At 46.8% G+C, this 21,569-nt stretch overlaps 1 protein-coding gene across 2 annotated transcripts in view; it reads left to right on the forward strand.

Annotated features, from left to right (window-relative positions):
* Nucleotides 1-21,569, forward strand: part of LOC140410702 (adhesion G-protein coupled receptor F1-like) — a 540,253-nt gene that overhangs the window by 366,168 nt on the left and 152,516 nt on the right. The window lies entirely within an intron of this gene.

Here is a 21,569-nt window from a genome sequence, read left to right on the forward strand (position 1 = left end):
TTTGTGTAGGCTTCTGCTGGCGCCGAAGAGTCTGGTTTTGCTTTGTGTGTCTAAATGTTGCTTATTGTTCCCGGGGATTGCTCATTAGTATGCAGATGGCTGGTGTTTTGTTATGCTGATGGTTGCTGGTATCGATCTTGTCTGGCCTTTCCAGAGGTAAATACACAGCCAACCTGCAGCTGCTGGGTTTTGTCTATGTTGGCTGACTTTCCCATCAGCCTTTGCCGTTCGCCATTTTGAATCGGGAGTTGGCCATTTTAAGTGGCTGCATTCCCTCCTTGTGATCCTAACGCGAAGCGTGAAGGATCACATAACTATGTTGCTTTCCATTCCCTGACCTGGGGGGGGCACTTCCTTCATGGCCTCTGCACTGACCATAGCTATGCAAAAACAATTTATCTGACAATTCTAAGGGCACTATGTCAAACAGGGACATGCATTACAAAACAATAAACTGGGAACCTCTAACTGTTCTTAATGCACTACACTCACTTAAACATTTCATTATTCTAACTTCCTCAACCATACAACAAAATCATAGCAGCTTATACACAGTTTTCCTGGCTTGGCAGTCAAGCTCAGGATTGTACAATTTGCTCATGAACAGTTCTTTACATTTCTTTATTTACAATAAAACGCAAGCGAATGCTCTTTATTATAGATCGGGGGTCTGGTCGTATCCGAAAATAGGGGATATGATCCTATATACTGGGGTTCGAGCGCGGTAGGCTCTCCTTCTCCATTTTCTTAGACGCATAGTCTGCATGATGCAGCAGAGTATCGCTAATATCAGTAAGGTTTCTAGTACATAGGACAGGGTGTACCAGGTTATAAACCTGGCACACCAAGATGATGTGGTGTCGCTGGTGATTGGGCTCTGGGTACTGTGAGGAAGTGAAACATTAACGGCTGGGGGGCTTGAAGTCATGGGGTTCGCGTTCACTCGCAACCAAATGTCCATAAAGATGATGATCCATGTGGAGGAAGTCCTCATGGTGCTTCATCTTTTCTTTTCTCCGGTTCTGGAGCCTCTGGAGTTCTGTGGAAACAAGCATAGTGTCTGTGTAGCGCACAAAGACTCACGAGACACGAATAGAGATCAAGTCGATGAGGCTTTATTAAGCGTGACTTGTTCCCCGCAGTTCAGCAACAGACTGGCCTGCGGGGGAGAACTCCTGGTTCTTATACTCCGCCTTCAGGGCGGAGCTAGAGGTCAACAGCCAACCAGGACCCGGGATCTGTCAGCCAATGACATCACGGCTTCACAGTCCCACATGACCCCTAATGCATACTACCACAGTCTGTAACTATCTTTGTTTAACATCTCATAAGATAGTCTGTCTGTCCTTTAATGCCAATTACTCCCTTTATAATTGGTCACTATGTGTTACTCCCTCATTTTTTCCCCCAAAAATCGAATTTTAGGACAGGACACACTTTCAAATACTGAACCAGTGCGAGCCGTCTCGCAGACTGTGCAATTTGCCATCCAAATGTTTCAGGATGTAAATAGCATGTGGTTGGCAACCTAAGGGTCACCTGAAAGAAAACAAAACTTATGAACTGAAAGTGCCAAAATGAGGTGCGTATGGGCCGTGACGGGTGCCAAAATGAGGTGCGTATGGGCCGCGACAGGTAAGAGTTGGGTGGAGTCCCCGGGTAGGACGGCTACCAATGCTGTGTCTCCCCTACCCGAGCGTAGTTGACCAGAGGGGGATTCCCAGGCAGGGCGGGTCCCAAGCCGTTTCTCCACTGCCTGAGCAACCGACAAGAACGGGCAAGAAATGTAGTCATCGTGGTGGGGCTGCCGTAGTGGTTCTACCTTCGAACCAGAAGGGCAGTTCTGGACGGGCATCTGGTCTCAGCAGACAAGCTAGTTCGGCTGAACTAGTGTCTGGCAATAGTGAGTCTCTGTGGGCAAGTCCTCAGAGGTTTCGGCCGAAAAGGCGTGGGGCCATGAAAATGTTTTCCTGTCTGACAAACAACGTGTAACAAACTTACAAACAACATCAAACATTCTGCAGGTTCCATCAGAAAGGACACCGTTTCACGTTTGGGCTGGGGTGTAACTAGCATATGGAGGGAGTGCAGCGTGACCGAAGAAGAAAGGAAGGAGCAGTGAAACAAAAATAAAGTGGCCTTGCTGAGGTAGCGCTGCCATGACCATGAGAAGTGGTGGGTAAGCGCTCACAGTTTGCATGGGCAGCTGGGACCTTGTAGCTGCTGTGGGTGTTCTCCTTCATATCTGGGGCTAGTCTAGCTGATGGGGGTCTCCTGCAATCTCGGGCGAAGTGTCCTGACTGTCCACAGTTGTAACATGACCCCTGGGGCACATAAGGTGGAGCAGGCTCTCTGGTACATTGGGTATGGTTCCCTGGGTGGGGGGTCGGGGCTGTTGGTGTCTTTGCTGGTTCGGGGGGCATTTGTGGGCTGATTCCATTGCTGTTTCAGGGGGGCTTGACATTCTCGTGCGTAATGTCCTAATTGTCCGCAATTGTAACATTCCGGTGGTTTCTGTGGGGGGCTGTTCCTTCCTTTGTTTACCCATTCTGGGTTCTGGTGCGTTTTAACTGTATGCATGTCTGCCTGCTCTTCCTCGGGTTTCCTAACTGTGGGTTTGTCTGCTTCTGCCTGCTGCTCTTCGGGATTTTTGTTTGTGGGTGTGTTTTGAACAGATTGCTCCCAGGTGCAGGACAATCTCTTTACTACCCACTTCTCGTTATGAGCCTCCTCTGAGGGATCATAACTCGTGCAAGCTTTCTGTCCTGTTTCTGTGGCATGGGAGATAAGGGTGCGGGTCCATTTGGCCATGTTGTCTGGGGACAAATGGGCATGGTCTAAGTCTCCAAAGACTGCTGCAAAGTGGATCCACAGGCATCCAGCGAACGCTGTGGGGTACTCTGATTTCTTTTGCCTATATTTGTTGAGGCCATCTACGGGGTCACCCCGGTTATACCCAATCACATCCAGGATCGCGGTATGCATTTCTGCAATGGTGCCTCCTCCTATATTCTGTGGATCGGGAAGGGCTGCTGCTACTGAAGGGTCTAAACTTAAAACTGTGAGCTTTACATGCTCTCGCTCATCTAGGCCGTAAATGGTCGCCTGATGCTTGACGGTGGCAAAGAAATGGTGGAGGTCTGAGGTAGGGAGGAACGGTTTGATCTTATCGCACGCGTCCCATAATTGGGTCACTGTTAAGGGGGTGGAGTATAGAAATTCTGCATTGTCCGATGTCGCTGTGCGGTGGGTGGTAACTGGGTTCATTGGAGCGTGAACTATCTGTTCTGTGGGGGGTTGGGGCGCTTTCCTCTTTTGTGACTTTCCCCGCGCACATGTTCCCTGAACATATCTCTGCGCTGTTTCATTCAATTCTTCCCAATCAGGGCCGTCTTCCTGATCTAATTTCGCTCCAAAGGTTTCCTGGAAGCCTTTCTGAACTGAAAGCAGCGATTGCAACTCTGCAATATGCTTCCGGCACTTTGTGTGATCTAATGTGCTTTGTCTTTATTCTGTGGTGGCAGCATGGAGTGCTCTTAATGCTGCCTTTAGATCGCTGCACTGTCTCTGTAACGCTTCTATCTGCTTTTCGGTTTCTTCACGTACCAGGAATGCACGTTGCGTGTCCTGATAGGCCTTTTCATATTGAGACTGGAAGCTGCTTGAGTGCGCCAGACCAGACTGGTGTGCCCGTTTGGCATCTTCCACCTCTCCATCTTTTGCTGCCAACTTCCTTCTCAATTCTAAATTCTCCTTTTCTACCTCGCTTACATCGACCTTACTCATTTGATGTATGCCCGCAACTTCTTTCCGGAGCATCCTAACGACCTCCTCTGTGCCTCGCAATTGTGCCAAGCAGGACACGATTGCCATCGGCTTGCGAGCTTTGCCTAAGCACTTTTTGTGGATCTCGCTCAGGTTCTCCCACCAAGTATGTCCTATACTCCCGGGACCTGATTCCTCGTTGTCATAGAATTCATTCCAAAGGGGCCATCCTTTCCCTTTGAGATATTTCCTGATCTCTTCCTCCCAAATGGGACATTGTCCCACTCTACTGCTGCTGGTCGCTGCGATCGCAAATTGCTCTGGGTTCATTAGGCGCTGCATTGCCTGCATTGCCATCTTTCCTATCCGAATGCTGCTCTTCAAATTTGGGACAGGGGTATTAATCCGAATGCTGCTCTTCAAATTTGGGATAGGGGTATTAAGGCGGTGCTGTAAATACGGGTACGGCTTTCACTACTTTCCGAAATACAAACTCGCGACAGTTTTTACGCAACAAAAAATCTATCAGTTTTACCTTGTCGCCCTGTTAGTTACGCATGCATACACACACTTCCGAATTATGAGTATTGATCAGAACTGCTTGAACACTTGTGGTTTTCTGTTTCCAATTGGATCTCTAATTCAAATTCTGGTGTCTCCCGGAGTGGTTTTCCACTTCTAGATCGGGTCCCACCAGAGTCGCCAAATAATGTTGCTAATTTTGCCTTAGTTCAATTGCTCTGTTTTATTACCTTTGCTCTTGAGTAGCCAGGATTCTTTAGGATACCGCCACGTGGTTCAAGTCCGAGTAATGATCAATAATCCAATACACCGATTAGTAAGGTTTAAATCAAAACACATTTATTATACACAGTAATCACTACTCATGCACAAATTCTACGTTTAAGCTACTTCTACAACTAACAGGCCTATACTTAACTTGGAACTGGCCCACCAGGCCAGGGAAACAAATGGCCTTTCGTTCGGGTTCTGAGCATGCGGGATTCGAAGTTGATACAGATTGGTAGCTAGGAGCGCCTATCACATAGCAAGCATTGAATTAAGACTTACAGTTTCGACCAGCTGCTGAAGAGTGAAGAGCTGGAGAAGCGGTGGAGAAGAGAGCGACTTGAACTTGGGGCTCAATTCTTATAGTCCTCAGGGGCGGACCCTGTACCTGGTCCCAAGTGATTGGACTTTGTCCCAATTGCTTGGTTCGATTTTCTCCAATGCTGGAGCGGTTCCCTGATCGATGGGCGGTCTTGAGGTGGTCGTTCTTTTGTGTAGGCTTCTGCTGGCGCCGGAGAGTCTGGCTTTGCTTTGTGTGTCCAAAATGTTGCTTATTGTTCCCGGGGATTGCTCATTAGTATGCAGATGGCTGGTGTTTTGTTATGCTGATGGTTGCTGGTATCGATCTTGTCTGGCCTTTCAGAGGTAAATACACAGCCAACCTGCAGCTGCTGGTTTTTGTCTATGTTGGCTGATTTTCCCATCAGCCTTTGCCGTTCGCCATTTTGAATCGGGAGTTGGCCATTTTTAGTGGCTACAGATCGAACCCAGGTCAGCACCGTGAGGCAGCAGCACTAACCACTGTCATGATATGCAAACATGCAACCAATGAACACTCAGAATAGGACACAACCAATGGGCAGTCAGGACACTCAAGAGGTGGCATCACCACAAGGGGGCATGACCTAAACACTCTTTCCATAGGCAGACATCTAGAGGGTTAGACAGGGCTAATCAGCAGCATCACACCCCACCACGTGGCTTAGAGCAAGCTGGCACAGTTAGACTGAGTTACTACAGTTAGATTAGCAGAGAGTCAAACTCATTTGAGAACTGTGTTCAATAAACACGTTGAACTCATTTCAGAGTCTGGAGCATCCTTTAGTTAAGACGGCATCAAGTAGCAGCCTGTGTTATCCGAAGCAGCATAACACAACAGGAAACCAGGAGTGACTGTTCAATCTATTTAGTTCAACTCAGCAAGATCCGTGACAACCAGCTACTAAATACAGGCACAATGGACAAGATTCAGGCTTCTTATCAACTCACGCCCACCGGCAATCTTAGTGCCAACTGGCAATCATTCAAGCAGAAATTTTAACTATAAGTGGCATCCGACCTCAATGGCGCGACCGATGCTCGGAAGATAGCCCTTCTACTCACCACTGCGAGTGACCATGCGATAGAGATCATCAACTCCTTTCACTTTCCGAAGGGCAGGACAAAACGAAGTACCAAATCATCCTGGACAAATTCGACAGCCACTGCGAGGTGGACACCAATGAAATCTTCAAACGCTACATCTTCAAGCAGAGGATGCAAGGTTCGAATCCGTCAACTCCTATCTAACTAACCTTAGACTGCTAGCGCAATCCTGCATCTTCGGTGATATCACTGACGCCATGATCAGAGACCAAATCGTTTTTGGAGTCCACTCTGATTCTCTGCGAGAGCAATTGTTGAAAATCAAGCACATGACCCTGCCAGTCACGATTGAAATATGCACTGTGCATGAGCACTCTAAAGATCGCTATTCACAGTACAAAATGTCAGAAAGTGAAAAACAAGCCTCCTACGAGGTGGAGAGTGTTCAGGCATTCCCCTGGATGCAGCGCCTCCACATTGATGAAAGCGGCTATTTCGCGGGCTCACATTGCGGCTGACACATGCGCAATGCGATTGGGAACAGGAAGCGGCCGAAAACTACACTGCGCAGGTGCAGACGTCCGAGAACCGCATCGCACATGCGCAACGGCGCACTGAGCGTCATGTCGCTGACGTCATGACGTGTGCAAACTACGGCACCGCCCATTTTTTAAAAAACTGCCCTGCAAGAGGCAAATGCTGTTTAAACTGTGGGAAACCAAACCACTATGCAGTCCTGTGCAGATCTGCAACACCAGTCAGGAGCCAGCGTCCTAATTCTGACAGCAGCGCATCAGAAGCAACACCAAATGCATGACTCTGATAGGCACTGCGACAGATCCAGATGATGAATACCTGGACAACACTTACCGAGTGGGCATTATTACGAAGTGCGAATACGCCACACCGGACACATCGCGAGTCCAATCAATCCTAGCCGTGAATTCCGAGGACGAATGCAGTGATGAAGGTCAACCACTGCTCCATCCAGTTCAAACTGGACACAGGTGCCTCCGCCAACCTGATTTCGCAGGTGGACTTCAAGAGAATCAAGAAGCCCGCTACAATCCTTCCAGCTGCCTGCAAACTCCTGGACTACAATGCCATCTGCATGGACAACCTGCCATCTGCAGGTGTCCAGCCAACACACACAAGCAAGCTTATGCTTCGAGATTGTTAAACCAGACAAGGCACCCCTGCTAGGTGCGCACGCCTGCAAGCAACTGAACCTCATTCAAAGGGTCTAAACCACGACGCCGTCCCACTCGGATCTTCAGGCCAGCATCGACGACATCCTAACCCAGTACCCAGATGTATTTGGCGGGATGGGCACGCTGCCATATGAGCACAAGATTCTACTGTGGCCTGATGCCAAGCCAGTGGTCCACGCACCACAACGTGTCCCTGCTCCACTGAGAGAGCGCCTGAAGGCAGAGCTCACGAGTCTACAACAAAAAGGCATCATCTCCAAGGTCACTGAACCAACCGACTGGGTCAGCTCGATGGTGTGCGTAAAGAAGCCTTCGGGGAACTACGCATCTGCATTGACCCCCATGGATCTAAACATAAACATTATGCGGAAACATTACCCATCCAGAAGAGGGAAGAAATCATGAGTGAGATGGCACACGTGCGCTTCTTCACAAAATTGGACGCATCCCAAGGATTTTGGCAAATCCAACTTGAAGAATCCAGGAGAAGGCTCTGTACCTTCAACATGCCTTTTGGCAGATTCTGCTACAACCGAATGCCATTTGGCATCATCTCGGCATCAGAGATTTTCCATCGCATCATGGAACAGATGATGGAGGGAATAGAAGGGGTTCATGTCTATGTTGACGATATCATAATCTGGTCCACAACCCCAGAGGAACATGTGTCGCGACTCAAGAAAGTATTCCGACGCATACATGAATGTGGCCTCAAGCGAAACCGGTCCAAGTGCTGTTTTGAGATATCCACGCTGAAGTTCCTGGTTGGTCAGATTTCGCAACAGAGTGTGCGCCCAGACACAGAACAAAATTAAAGCTATCGAGGCAATGAAAGTCCCCGAGGACAAGAAGGCAGGACTGCGCTTCCTGGGAATGGTCAATTTCCTTGGCAAGTTCATCCGGAATTTGGCCACACACACCACGGCCCTACACAAACTGGTGAAAAAATCAACTGCCTTTTAGTGGAAGGCGGAGCACCGAACAGAGTGGCTGGAGCTGAAAGCCAAGCTCACCACTGCACCTGTCCTCGCCTTCTTTGACCCAGACCGAGAGATCAAGATATCCACAGATGCGAGTCAGGATGGCATTGGGGCGGTGTTGCTTCAAAGAGACGACACATTATCCTGGGTACCAGTAGCATAGCATCACGGGCAATGACACCCACTTGAGACCAGATTCAAAAGGACCTGAACGACATGACACCTCGTTTGCAGAGAAGTCTGCTCAAACTCCGGTGTACACACCTGGCAAGGAGCTCATCATCGCCGATGCACTGTCCCGCTCTGTCAACTCACCCAGTGAGCCATTGGAGATCATCCAGTACATTGAATTGCAGGTACAACTGTGTGCAAGCACTCTCCCGGCAACAGATGAGAAGATCGTTCTCATCCGAAAAGAAACAGCCAAAGACCCCCTGTTGCAGCGAGTCATCCACAACCTCAGCAATGGCTGGCAGAAAGGGAAATGCCCTCAATTCTACAACGTCAAGGACGACCTGACGCTGATCGATGGCATCCTGCTCAAGCTGGACAGGATAGTCATCCCGCTACGTCTCCAGAGCATGGTGCTGCGGCAGATTCATGAAGGACACCTGGGCGTAGAAAAGTGCAGACACGGGGCCCGGCAAGCTGTCTACTGGCCCGGCATCAACCAGGACATCACAGACATGGTCCTGAACTGCAAAACCTGTCAGAGGTTCCAACCAGCGCAGAGCAAGGAGATGGTCCAACCACATGACCGAGAGACGTCTCCGAGGTCCAAGGTTGGCATTTACCTATTCCACGCGAATGGTCGCGACTATATCTTGATCATCGATTACTTTTCGAACTATCCTGAGGTTCTGAAGCTGCTAGACCTCACCTCACGGACCTTCATCAAAGCGTGTAAAGAGACATTCTCACGGCATGGCATCCCGAACACCGTCATGAGCGACATTGACCCGTGCTTCCACAGCCGAGAATGGTCCACGTTTGCCAAGAGCTACAATTTCAGACATGTCACCGCCAGTCCGCACTATCCGCAGTCCAATGGCAAAGTCGAAAAAGGGGTGCACATCGTTAAGCAGCTCCTCCACAAGGCCTCGGACTCCGCTTCCTTGCACTACTTGCGCACCTTGCACTACTTGCATACCGGGCGACTCCCTTGTCCACTTGCATGACGCCAGCTCAAATCCTGATGAACAGGGACCTGTGGACGTCGCTTCTAGCCATACACCTGCCCAACCTTGATCACCTCCCGGTGCTGCAGAAGATGCAGCAGCTTCGCGACAGCCAGAAGCAGGGCTATGAGGCACATGCCACCGATCTGGATGTGCTATCCCTAACAGACACGGTCAGGATCAAGATACCGGATGGTGGGTGGTCTGCTCCGGGTGTTGCTGTTCGACAGGCAGATCCTATGTCATATGTATGGCTGATGGCTCCATTGTGCGAAGGAATCGAAGGGTACTGCGAAAAGTTGCTTGCCCACAACCACTTTCCCCTCCATTTTCACATGTCGAATTGCCACCTCCAGACACCTCTAACCACGAGGCCACCAGTCATGCCTCCCACTCACCTGTCAAAACACCGTCATCCTCTCTGGCGGTCGACAAGGATCAGACGCAAGCCTCAGAGACTGAACTTATGAGCATTTGTTTTGTTTGTTCTGTTCTGTACTCCTCAGTCAGTCACATTAGACAGACCATTCACATGTATATACATCTACAAAAAAAACCCGGGAGATGTCATGATGTGCAAACATGCAACCAATGAACACTCCGAATAGGAGACAACTAATGGGCAGAACACTCCGAGGTGGCATTACCACAAGGGGGCATGACACAAACACTATAAAAGGGATGAGGCACTCACACCCTGCCTCTTTCTACAGACAGACATCTAGAGAGTTAGACAGGGTTGATCAGCAGCATCACATCCCAGCACATGGCTTAGAGTAAGCTGGTACATTTAGACTGAGTTACTGCAATTAGATTAGCAGAGAGTCAAACTCATTTGAGAACTGGGTTAATAGTTCAATAAACACGCTGAACTCTTTTCAGAGTCTGGAGAATTCTTTAGTTAAGACTGCATCAAGTAGCAGCCTGTGTTATCCGAAGCAGCATAACACAACAACCACCAAAAGACCATAAGACATAGGAGCAGAATTAGGCCCATCGAGTCTGCTCCACCATTCAATCATGGCTGTTATTTTTCTCATCCCCATTCTCCTGCCTTCTCCCCCAGATCCCTGATCTCCTTAATAATCAAGAACCTATCTATCTCTGTCTTAAAAACGCTCAGTGATTTGGCCTCCACAGCCTTCTGCGGCAAAGAGTTGCACAGATTCACCACACTCTGGCTGAAGAAATTCCTCCCCATCGCTGTTTTAAAGGATCGCCCCTTCAGTCTGAGGTTGTATCCTCTGAACAAAGAAATGTACAGCACAGGAACAGGCCCTTCGGTCCTCCAAGCCCGTGCCGACCATGCTGCCCGACTAAACTACAATCTTCTACACTTCCTGGGTCCGTATCCCTCTATTCCCATCCTATTCATGTATTTGTCAAGGTGCCCCTTAAATGTCACTATCGTCCCTGCTTCCACCACCTCCTCCGGTAGCGAGTTCCAGGTACCCACTACCCTCTGCGTAAAAAACTTGCCTCGTACATCCACTCTAAACCTTGCCCCTCTCACCTTAAACCTATGCCCCCTAGTAATTGACCCCTCTACCCCGGGGAAAAGCCTCTGACTATCCACTCTGTCTATGCCCCTCATAATTTTGTAGGCCTCTATCAGGTCGCCCCTCAACCTCCTTCGTTCCAGTGAGAACAAACCAAGTTTATTCAACCGCTCCTCCTAGCTAATGCCCTCCATACCAGGCAACATTCTGGTAAATCACTTCTACACCCTCTCTAAAGCCTCCACATCCTTCTGGTAGTGTGGCGACCAGAATTGAACACTATAGAACATAGAACATAGAAAATACAGCACAGAACAGGCCCCTCGGCCCACGATGTTGTGCCGAACCTTTGTCCTAGATTATCATTGAATTTACAGTGCAGAAGGAGGCCATTTGGCCCTTTGAGTCTGCACCAGCTCTTGGAAAGAGCACCCTACCCAAACTCAACACCTCCACCCAACACCAAGGGCAATTTGGACATTAAGGGCAATTTATCATTGGCCAATTCACCTAACCCGCACATCTTTGGACTGTGGGAGGAAACCGGAGCACCCGGAGGAAACCCACGCAGACACGGGGAGGACGTGCAGACTCCGCACAGACAATGACCCAAGCCGGAATCGGGACCATGGATCTGTGAAGCAATTGTGCTATCCACAATGCTACCGTGCTGCCCTTAAGAACAAATAAATCTACACTATATCATTTTCCCGTAATCCATGTACCTATCCAACAGCTGCTTGAAGGTCCCTAATGTTTCCGACTCAACTACTTTCACAGGCAGTGCATTCCATGCCCCCACTACTCTCTGGGTAAAAAACCTACCTCTGATATCCCTCCTATATCTTCCACCTTTCACCTTAAATTTGTGTCCCCTTGTAATGGTGTGTTCCACCTGGGGAAAAAGTCTCTGACTGTCTACTCCATCTATTCCCCTGATCATCTTATAAACCTCTATCAAGTCGCCCCTCATCCTTCTCCGCTCTAATGAGAAAAGGCCTAGCACCCTCAACCTTTCCTCGTAAGACCTACTCTCCATTCCAGGCAACATCCTGGTAAATCTTCTTTGCACCTTTTCCAGAGCTTCCACATCCTTCCTAAAATGAGGCGACCAGAACTGGACACAGTACTCCAAATGTGGCCTTACCAAAGTTTTGTACAGCTGCATCATCACCTCACGGCTCTTAAATTCAATCACTCTGTTAATGAACGCGAGCACACCATAGGCCTTCTTCACAGCTCTATCCACTTGAGTGGTAACTTTCAAAGATGTATGAACATAGACCCCAAGGTCTCTCTGCTCCTCCACAATGCCAAGAACTCTACCGTTAACCCTGTATTCCGCATTCATATTTGTCCTTCCAAAATGGACAACCTCACACTTTTCAGGGTTAAACTCCATCTGCCACTTCTCAGCCCAGCTCTGCATCCTATCTATGTCTCTTTGCAGCCGACAACAGCCCTCCTTACTATCCACAACTCCACCAATCTTCGTATCGTCTGCAAATTTACTGACCCACCCTTCAACTCCCTCATCCAAGTCATTAATGAAAATCACAAACAGCAGAGGACCCAGATCTGATCCCTGCGGTACACCACTGGTAACTGGGATCCAGGCTGAATATTTGCCATCCACCACCACTCTCTGACTTCTATCGGTTAGCCAGTTCGTTATCCAACTGGCCAAATTTCCCACTATCCCATGCCTCCTTACTTTGTGCAGAAGCCTACCATGGGGAACTTTATCAAATGCCTTACTAAAATCCATGTACACTACATCCACTGCTTTACCTTCATCCACATGCTTGGTCACCTCCTCAAAGAATTCAATAAGATTTGTAAGGCAAGACCTACCCCTCACAAATCCGTGCTGACTATCCCTAATCAAGCAGTGTCTTTCCAGATGCTCAGAAATCCTATCCTTCAGTACCCTTTCCATTACTTTGCCTACCACCGAAGTAAGACTAACTGGCCTGTAATTCCCAGGGTTATCGCTAGTCCCTTTTTTGAACAGGGGCATGACATTCGCCACTCTCCAATCCCCTGGTACCACCCCTGTTGACAGTGAGGACGAAAAGATAATTGCCAACGGCTCAGCAATTTCATCTCTTGCTTCCCATAGAATCCTTGGATATATCCCGTCAGGCCCGGGGGACTTGTCTATCCTCAAGTTTTTCAAAATGCCCAACACATCTTCCTTCCTAACAAGTATTTCCTCGAGCTTACCAATCTGTTTCACACTGTCCTCTCCAACAATATGGCCCCTCTCATTTGTAAATACAGAAGAAAAGTACTCATTCAAGACCTCTCCTATCTCTTCAGACTCAATACACAATCTCCCGCTACTGTCCTTGATCGGACCTACCCTCGCTCTAGTCATTCTCATATTTCTCACATATGTGTAAAAGGCCTTGGGGTTTTCCTTGATCCTACCCGCCAAAGATTGTTCATGCCCTCTCTTAGCTCTCCTAATCCCTTTCTTCAGTTCCCTCCTGGCTATCTTGTATCCCTCCAATGCCCTGTCTGAACCTTGTTTCCTCAGCCTTACATAAGTCACCTTTTTTCTCTTAACAAGACATTCAACCTCTCTTGTCAACCATGGTTCCCTCACTCGACCATCTCTTCCCTGCCTGACAGGGACATACATATCAAGGACACGTAGTACCTGTTCCTTGAACAAGTTCCACATTTCACTTGTGTCCTTCCCTGCCAGCCTATGTTCCCAACTTATGCACTTCAATTCTTGTCTGACAACATCGTATTTACCCTTCCCCCAATTGTAAACCTTGCCCTGTTGCACGTACCTATCCTTCTCCATTACTAAAGTGAAAGTCACAGAATTGTGGTCACTATCTCCAAAATGCTCCCCCACTAACAAATCTATCACTTGCCCTGGTTCATTACCCAGTACTAAATCCAATATTGCCCCTCCTCTGGTCGGACAATCTACATACTGTGTTAGAAAAGCTTCCTGGACACACTGCACAAACACCACCCCATCCAAACTATTTGATCTAAAGAGTTTCCACTCAATATTTGGGAAGTTAAAGTCGCCCATGACTACTACCCTATGACTTCTGCACCTTTCCAAAATCTGTTTCCCAATCTGTTCCTCCACATCTCTGCTACTATTGGGGGGCCTATAGAAAACTCCTAACAAGGTGACTGCTCCTTTCCTATTTCTGACTTCAACCCATACTACCTCAATAGGGTGATACTCCTCGAACTGCCTTTCTGCAGCTGTTATACTATCTCTAATTAATAATGCCACCCCCCCCACCTCTTTTACCACCCTCCCTAATCTTATTGAAACATCTATAACCAGGGACCTCCAACAACCATTTCTGCCCCTCTTCTATCCAAGTTTCCGTGATGGCCACCACATCGTAGTCCCAAGTACCGATCCATGCCTTAAGTTCACCCACCTTATTCCTGATGCTTCTTGCGTTGAAGTATACACACTTCAACCCATCTCCGTGCCTGCAAATACTCTCCTTTGTCAGTGTTCCCTTCCCCACTGCCTCATTACATGCTTTGGCGTCCTGAATATCGGCTACCTTACTATACAGCTGCAACATGACTTGCCAATTCTTATACTCAATGCCCCGGCCAATGAAGGCAAGCATGCCGTATGCCTTCTTGACTATGCCGTATACCTTCTCCACCTGTGTTGCCCCTTTCAGTGACCTGTGGACCTGTACTCCTAGATCTCTTTGACTTTCAATACTCTTGAGGGTTCTACCATTCACTGTATATTCCCTACCTGCATTAGACCTTCCAAAATGCATTACCTCACATTCTGATTCTATTTTTTCCTACTAGTGGAAAGATCCTCTCCACATCCACTCTATCGAGGCCTCCCAGTATCCTGTAAGCTTCAGTAAGATCCCCCCTCATCCTTCTAAACTCCGAGTACTGATCAAGAGTCTTCCACCTTTTTTCATACGACAAGCTCTTCATTCCAGGAATCATTCTTATGAACCTCCTCTGGACCCTTTCCAAGGCCAGTGCATCCTTCCTTAGATACGGGGTCCAAAACTGTTCACAATACTCCAAATGGTGTCTGACCAGAGCCTTATGCAGCCTTAGAAGTACATCTCTGGACCTGTATTCTAGCCCTCTCAACATGAATGCCAATGTTTAACTTGCCTTCTTATCTGCCGACTGAACCTGAAGAGAATCTTGAACAAGGACTCCTCAATCCCTTTGTGCTTCTGATTTCCTGAGCTTTTCCACATTTAAAAATAGTCTGTGCTTCCATTCCTCCTTCCAAAGTGCAAAACTTCACATTTTTCCACATTGTATTCTATCTGCTACTTCTTTGGCCCCTCTCCTAGCCTGTTCAAGTCCTTCTGCAGCCCCCTGCTTTCTCAATACGATCTGTCCCTCTGCATATCTTTGTATCATCTGTAAACTTAGCAACAATGCCCTCAGTTCCTTCTTCCAGATCATTAATGTATATTGTGGAAAGTTGTGGTCCCAGCACCAACCACTAATCACCGGCTGCCATCCTGAAAAGAACCCTTTATCCCCACTCTCTGCCTTCTGCCAGTCAGCTAATTCTCTATCCACACCAGCGTCTTACCCTTAACACCATGGGTTCTTAACTTATTTAACAGTCTCCTATGCGGCACCTTGTCAAAGGCCTTCTGAAAATCTAAATAGGTCACATCCACCGGTTCTCTTTCGTCTAATTTCCTGTAACATTCTCAAAGAATTCTAACAGATTTGTCAGACATGACCTCCCCTTGACGAAGCCTTGCTGACTCAGCCCAATTTTATCATGCACTGGCAAGTAGTCCGCAATCTCACCTTTAAAACCTTACCAATGCAGGGGTGTTACATTAGCCGTTTTACAGTCCTCTGGCACCCTCCCTGCCTCCAGTGATTTTCTGAAAATCACCACCAGTGCCTCCACACCTCCTTAGCTATTTCCATCAGAACCCTGGGGTGTAGTCCATCCGGTCCAGGTAATTTATCCAGCTTCAAATCTTTCAGTTTATTGAGACCCCCCCCCATTATTGCTGTTTTAGTTGCCCTCTGCTCGCTTTTAAAGGCTTCCCAATCCTCTTGCTCCCCACTAATCCTCACCACTTTGTATGCTTTTTCTTTTGCTTTTATGCTGTCCTTGACTTCCCTCATCAGCCATGGGTGCCTTGACCAACTCTGGCCAGTTCCTCTCTCATGTCTTTGTAGTTACCTTTATTTAATTGTAATGCGATTACATCTAATTCGAGCTTATTCCTCTCAAACTGCAGGGTAAATTCTATTAAAAAATGGTCACTGCCCTGTAAGGGTTCCTTTACCTTAAGTTCCCTCATCAAGTCTGCCTCATTACACATCACCAAATCTAGAATTGCCTGTTCCCTTGTAGGCTCTGTCACAAGCTGTTCCAAGGAACTATCTCTTAGATTCCTTTCCTTGGGATCCACTACCAACCTGATTTTCCCAGTCCACGTGCATATTGAAGTTGGTTATTATAAGATTACCTTTCTGAAATGCCTTCTCTAAATTCTGATTTATTTTCTGCCCCACATCCAAACTACTGCTAGGGGGCCTGTACATAAGTCCTATCGGGGTCTTTTTACCTTTGCGATTCGTAAACTCTACCCACACAGATTCTATGCCTTCATTATATCGCATGTTGCTATCAATTTAATTTAATTCCTTACTAACTGTGCAACCCCCCTCTTTGCCCATCTGCCTGTCCTTTTGATAGGACATATTCTTGTATATTTAGATCCCAGTCCTGATCCCCTTGCAGCGTTTGTGATGCACACAACATCGTATTGGTCAATTTCAATGTGCACAACAAATTCATTTATCTTGTCCAGTATACTGCGTGCATTTAGATACAACACCCTCAGTCCTACATTGACCATCTCCCTCCTCATATTTGTCACCTGTTTTGCTTTGCGTGAAGTTAGACTGTACTCTTTGTTCTATTACGTGGTCTGGAAACTTTACTAACCTCTCCTGAGCCCTTGGCTCCTTTAACTACTTTAAAGTCCTCGTCATTAACCTGCACTTCTATCTTCTCCCTTTAACTTGGATTTTATAATTCTGCATTCTACTAGGGGGGGGCAGTGGTTAGCACAGTTGCTTCACAGCTCCAGGGTCCCAGGTTCGATTCCCGGCTTGGGTCACTGTCTGTGCGGAGTTTGCACTTTCTTCCCGTGTCTGCGTGGGTTTCCTCCAGGTGCTCCGGTTTCCTCCCACAGTCCAAAGATGTGCAGGTTAGGTGGATTGGTCATGCTAAATTGCCCTTAGTGTCCAAAATAATGGTTGGGAGTGGTTACTGGGTTACAGGGATAGGGTGGAGGTGTGGGCTTGGGTAGGGTGGTCTTTCCAAGGGCCGGTGCAGACTCGATCGGCTGAATGGCCTCCTTCTGCACTGTAAATTCTATGATTCTAGGAACTGAACACCCCTCCCCACACTATTTAGTTTAAAGTCCTATCTACATCCCTAGGTACGCGATTTGCCAGGATTCTGGTTCCAGCATGATTCAGATGAAGATCGTCCCATCGGAACAGGTCCCATCTTCCCCAGTACTGGTGCAATGTTCCATCAATTCAAAACTATTCCTCGCACACCAATCTTTGAGCCACACATTTACCTCCTTAATCTTATTGACCCTATGCCAATTAGCCCATTGTTTAGGCAGTCATGTAGAGATTATTACCTTTTTGATTCTACTTTTTAATTTAGCTCCCAGCTGTTCATACTCCCGGAGCAGAACCTATGCCCTTGTTCTACCTATGTCGCTGGCACCTATGTGGACTACGACAACTGCATCTTTACCCTCCTACTCCAAGTTCCTCTGCAACACAATCCAGATGAGATATCCGAACTTGAGCACCAGGCAGGCAACACAACTTTCGGGATTCTCGATCCTTGTCACAGAGAATAGTGTCTATACCGTTACTATACCATACCTAATTACGACTACATTTCTTTTCTTTCCCCACACTTGAACGGCTCCCTGCACCACAGTGCTCTGGTCAGTTTGCTCATCCTCCCTGCAATCCCCGTTTTCATCCACACAGGGAGCAAAAACCTCAAACCTGTTGGACAAGGTCAAGAGCTGAGGTTCCTGCAACCTACCTCCTGGATCCCTCCACCTGCCTCACTCACAACCACACCTGCGTGTCCTTGACCACTGACCGAATTCAAGGTATTTAATCTAAGGGGCACGACTGCCTCCTGAAACAGTGTCCAGGTACCTCTCCCCCCTCCCTAATGTGTCGTAGTGTCCGAAGCTCAGAATCCAGCTCATCAACTCTGAGCCGGAGTGGTTATTGGGAACCACAATGGGGTCCACCAGCTCCCATATCATACAGGAACAACACATTACCTGACCCTCCAGCTCTATTTTATTTCATGAGTTTTTAATTTAAAAAAAAAAAACATTTTTTATTTAAACTTTTTTTCACATTCCTCCTTATTACCTCAGCCTCAAAGCAATTTATAAACAGTAATTTGAATGGATTTTCAAATTTTGCACAGCTTCCCATTAGCCAATCAAATCATAGCCTTCCTGTGATATCACTTTTCAGGTTTTTTTTCCCCAATCAGAACTCTATGTCAGTTTCAGTGAATCACTCACCTTCCCACGCTGCAGTCTGAATCTCCTCCGCTCACAACTCCCGAGGTGAAGGCCTCAGAATCCCGGAGAGTTTTTTACAGCATTCACCTTCCCACACTGCACTCTGAATCTACCCCGGTCACAGCTCCCGAGGTGAAGGCCTCAGAATCCCAGAGGTAGGTTTTTATAGCACTCAACCTTCCAACACTGCACTCGGAATCTCTCCCGCTCACAGCTCCCGAAGTGAAGGCCTCAGAATCCCGGAGGTAGGTTTTTATAGCACTCACCTTCCCGCACTGCACTCTTGAGTTTCTCCCGCTCACAGCTCCTGAAGTGCCACCGTGCTGCCCCAGCTGTGGAATTTTAGGTCTATTGTTTTTTTAATTTTCATATCATTGCACAATTGTTGCACCAGTGATATATTTACTCAAATTGTGAGAAAACCCTTGGGGATGAGTGACCATAATATAGTAGAAGTCTTTATCAAGGTGAATAGTGAGGTTGTTGATTCTGAGACCAAGGTCCTGAACCTCAATAAAGGTAACTATGATGATTTGAGGCATGAGTTGCTATGATGGACTGGAAACATTACTGAAAGGAAGGACAGCGGACAAGCAATGGCAGGCATTCAAGGTGAAATCCAAAAGTGGTTTATTCTTGTTTGCCGCAAGAGTGAAAAGGGAACTGTGCAAATGATGCCTTACAAGGGAAGTTAGAGATAGCATTTGATTCAAAGAAGAGGCATACAAATTAGCAAGAAAAAGCAATGGACCTGAGGATTGGGAACTGTTTAAAATTCATCAAGGCAGACCAAGGGATTGAATAAGATGGGGAAAATACAATTTGAAAGTAACTAGTGGGGAACATAAAAACTGACTGTAAAAGTTTCTATTGGTACGTAAAGAGAAAAAGATTAATAAAAACTAATGTAGGCCACTTACAGTCAGAAATGGGAACAAAGAAATGGCTGTGGAACTAAATTTGAACATTGCTTCTGTCTTCAAAAAGAAAGACATGAATAATGTACTGAAAGTTATTGGAAACAAAGTTTTAGTGAGGAGCTGAAGAAAATTAGTATTAGTAAAGAAATGGTTTTGGGGAAATTAATGGAATTGAATGCTGACAAATCTCCAGGGCCTGATAATCTTTATCCCAGAGTATTTAAAGAAGTGGCCCTAGAAATAGTAGATCCATTGTGGTAATTTTCCAAAATTCTTTGGACTCTGAAATGGTTCCTACAGATTGGAGGTTAGCAAATGTAACCCTGCTATTCAAAATGGAGGGAGAGAGGAAACAGGGAACTACAGACCATTGGGCCTAACATCAGTAGTTGGAAAGTTGCTGGAGTCCATTATGAACGATTTCATAGCACAGCATTTGGAAAACAGTGGTGTAATCAGACAAAGTCAGCATAGATTTATGAAAGGAAAATCATGCTTGTCAAATGTACTAGAATTCTTTGAAGCTGTATCTAGTAGAGTTGACCAGGAAGAACCAGTGGATGTGGTTTATTTTGACTTTTAGGCTTTCAACAAGGTCTCACATAGCAGATTAATATGTAAAGTTACGGATAGTGTCTTGAGATGGATAGATAGCTGGTTAGCAGACAGGAAACAAAAAGTTGGAATAAATGGGTCTTTTTCTGATTGGCAGGCAGTGACTAGTGTGGTACCGCAGGGATCTGTGCTAGGACCCCAACTGTTCACATTATATTTTAATGATTTGGACGAGGGAACTAAAGGTATTATCTCCAAATTTGCAGATGATACAAAGTTGGTTGGGAGGGTGAGCTGTGGAGAGGATGCAGAGATGCTTCAGTGGGATGTGGATAGGCTGAGTGAGTAGGCACATGCATAGTAGAGGCAGCATAATGTGGATAAATGTGAAGTTACCCGCTTCGGTAGCAAAAATAGGAAGGCAGATTATTATTTCAAAAGGTGTTAATTGAGAGAGGTAGATACTCAGCAAGACCTTGATATCCTCATGCATCAGTCGCTGAAAGTAAGCATGCAGGTACAGCAGACAGTAAAAAAGACAAATGGTATGTTGGCCTTCATAGCCAGATAATTTGAGCCTGGGAATCATGATGTTTTACTGCAATTGTATAGGGCATTGGTAAGGCCACACCTGGAGTATCATGTGCAGTTCTGGTGTCCTCATTTGAGGAAGAATGTTCTTGCTATGGAGGGAGTGTGGAAAAGGTTTACCAGGCTGATTCCTGGAATGGCGAAACTGTCGTGTGAGGAGAGGTAAATTGGTTGGAATTGTATTAATTGGAGTGTAGAAGAGTGAGAGGGGATCTCCTAGCAATTTGTAAAATTCTAACAGCATTAGACAAGGTAGATTCAGAAAGAATGTTCTTGATGGTGGGGGGAGGGGGGGGGGGGTTCCAGAACCAGAGGTCATAGTTTGAGGATAAGGGGTAAACCTTTTAGGACTGAGGTGAGGAGGAATTCCTTCACCCAGAGAGTGTTGAATCTGTGGAATTGACTGCCACAGAAAGTAGTTAAGGCCAAAACATTGTGTAATTTCAAGAAGGAATTAGATATAGCTCTTGGGCTAATGGGATCAAGGGTTATGGGGGGGAAGGCAGGATTAGGGTACTGAACTTGATGATCAGCCATGATCATAATGAATTGGCCGAACGGCCTCCTCCTACCTCTATTTACAATTGCCGGTGTTTCTATTATCACCTGTTTAAGCATGAGCTCCAGATCAGGCTGATTCCAATCTTCATGGATTTTACTGATACCATTACTGTTTTGTTTTTGTTGCAATATTATATATTTTTTAATTCAATCATGGGATCTCAGCCAGCATTTATTGCCCATCCCTCGTTGCTCTTGAACCGAATAGCTTACTAGGCAATTCAGTAAGAAGTCTCACGACAGGTTAAAGTCCAACAGGTATATTTGAAATTATAAGTTTTCAGAACGCTGCTCCTTCATCAGGTGAAGGAAGAGTGCTCTGAAAGCTTGTGGTTTCAAATAAACCTGTTGGACTTTAACCTGGTGTTGCGAGACGTCTTACTGTGCCCACCCCAGTCCAGCGCCGGCTTCTCCACAGCTGGACTATTTCAGAGGATAGTTCAGAGTCAAACACATTGTTGTAGACCTGGCTTCACATGTAGGCCAGACCAGATCAGAATGACAGATTTCCTTTCCAAAGGACATTTGTGAACCAGATGGGCTTTTAC

Source organism: Scyliorhinus torazame, chromosome 4 (assembly GCF_047496885.1).
Source record: "Scyliorhinus torazame isolate Kashiwa2021f chromosome 4, sScyTor2.1, whole genome shotgun sequence".
In the NCBI taxonomy this organism is placed as follows: Eukaryota; Metazoa; Chordata; class Chondrichthyes; order Carcharhiniformes; family Scyliorhinidae; genus Scyliorhinus; species Scyliorhinus torazame.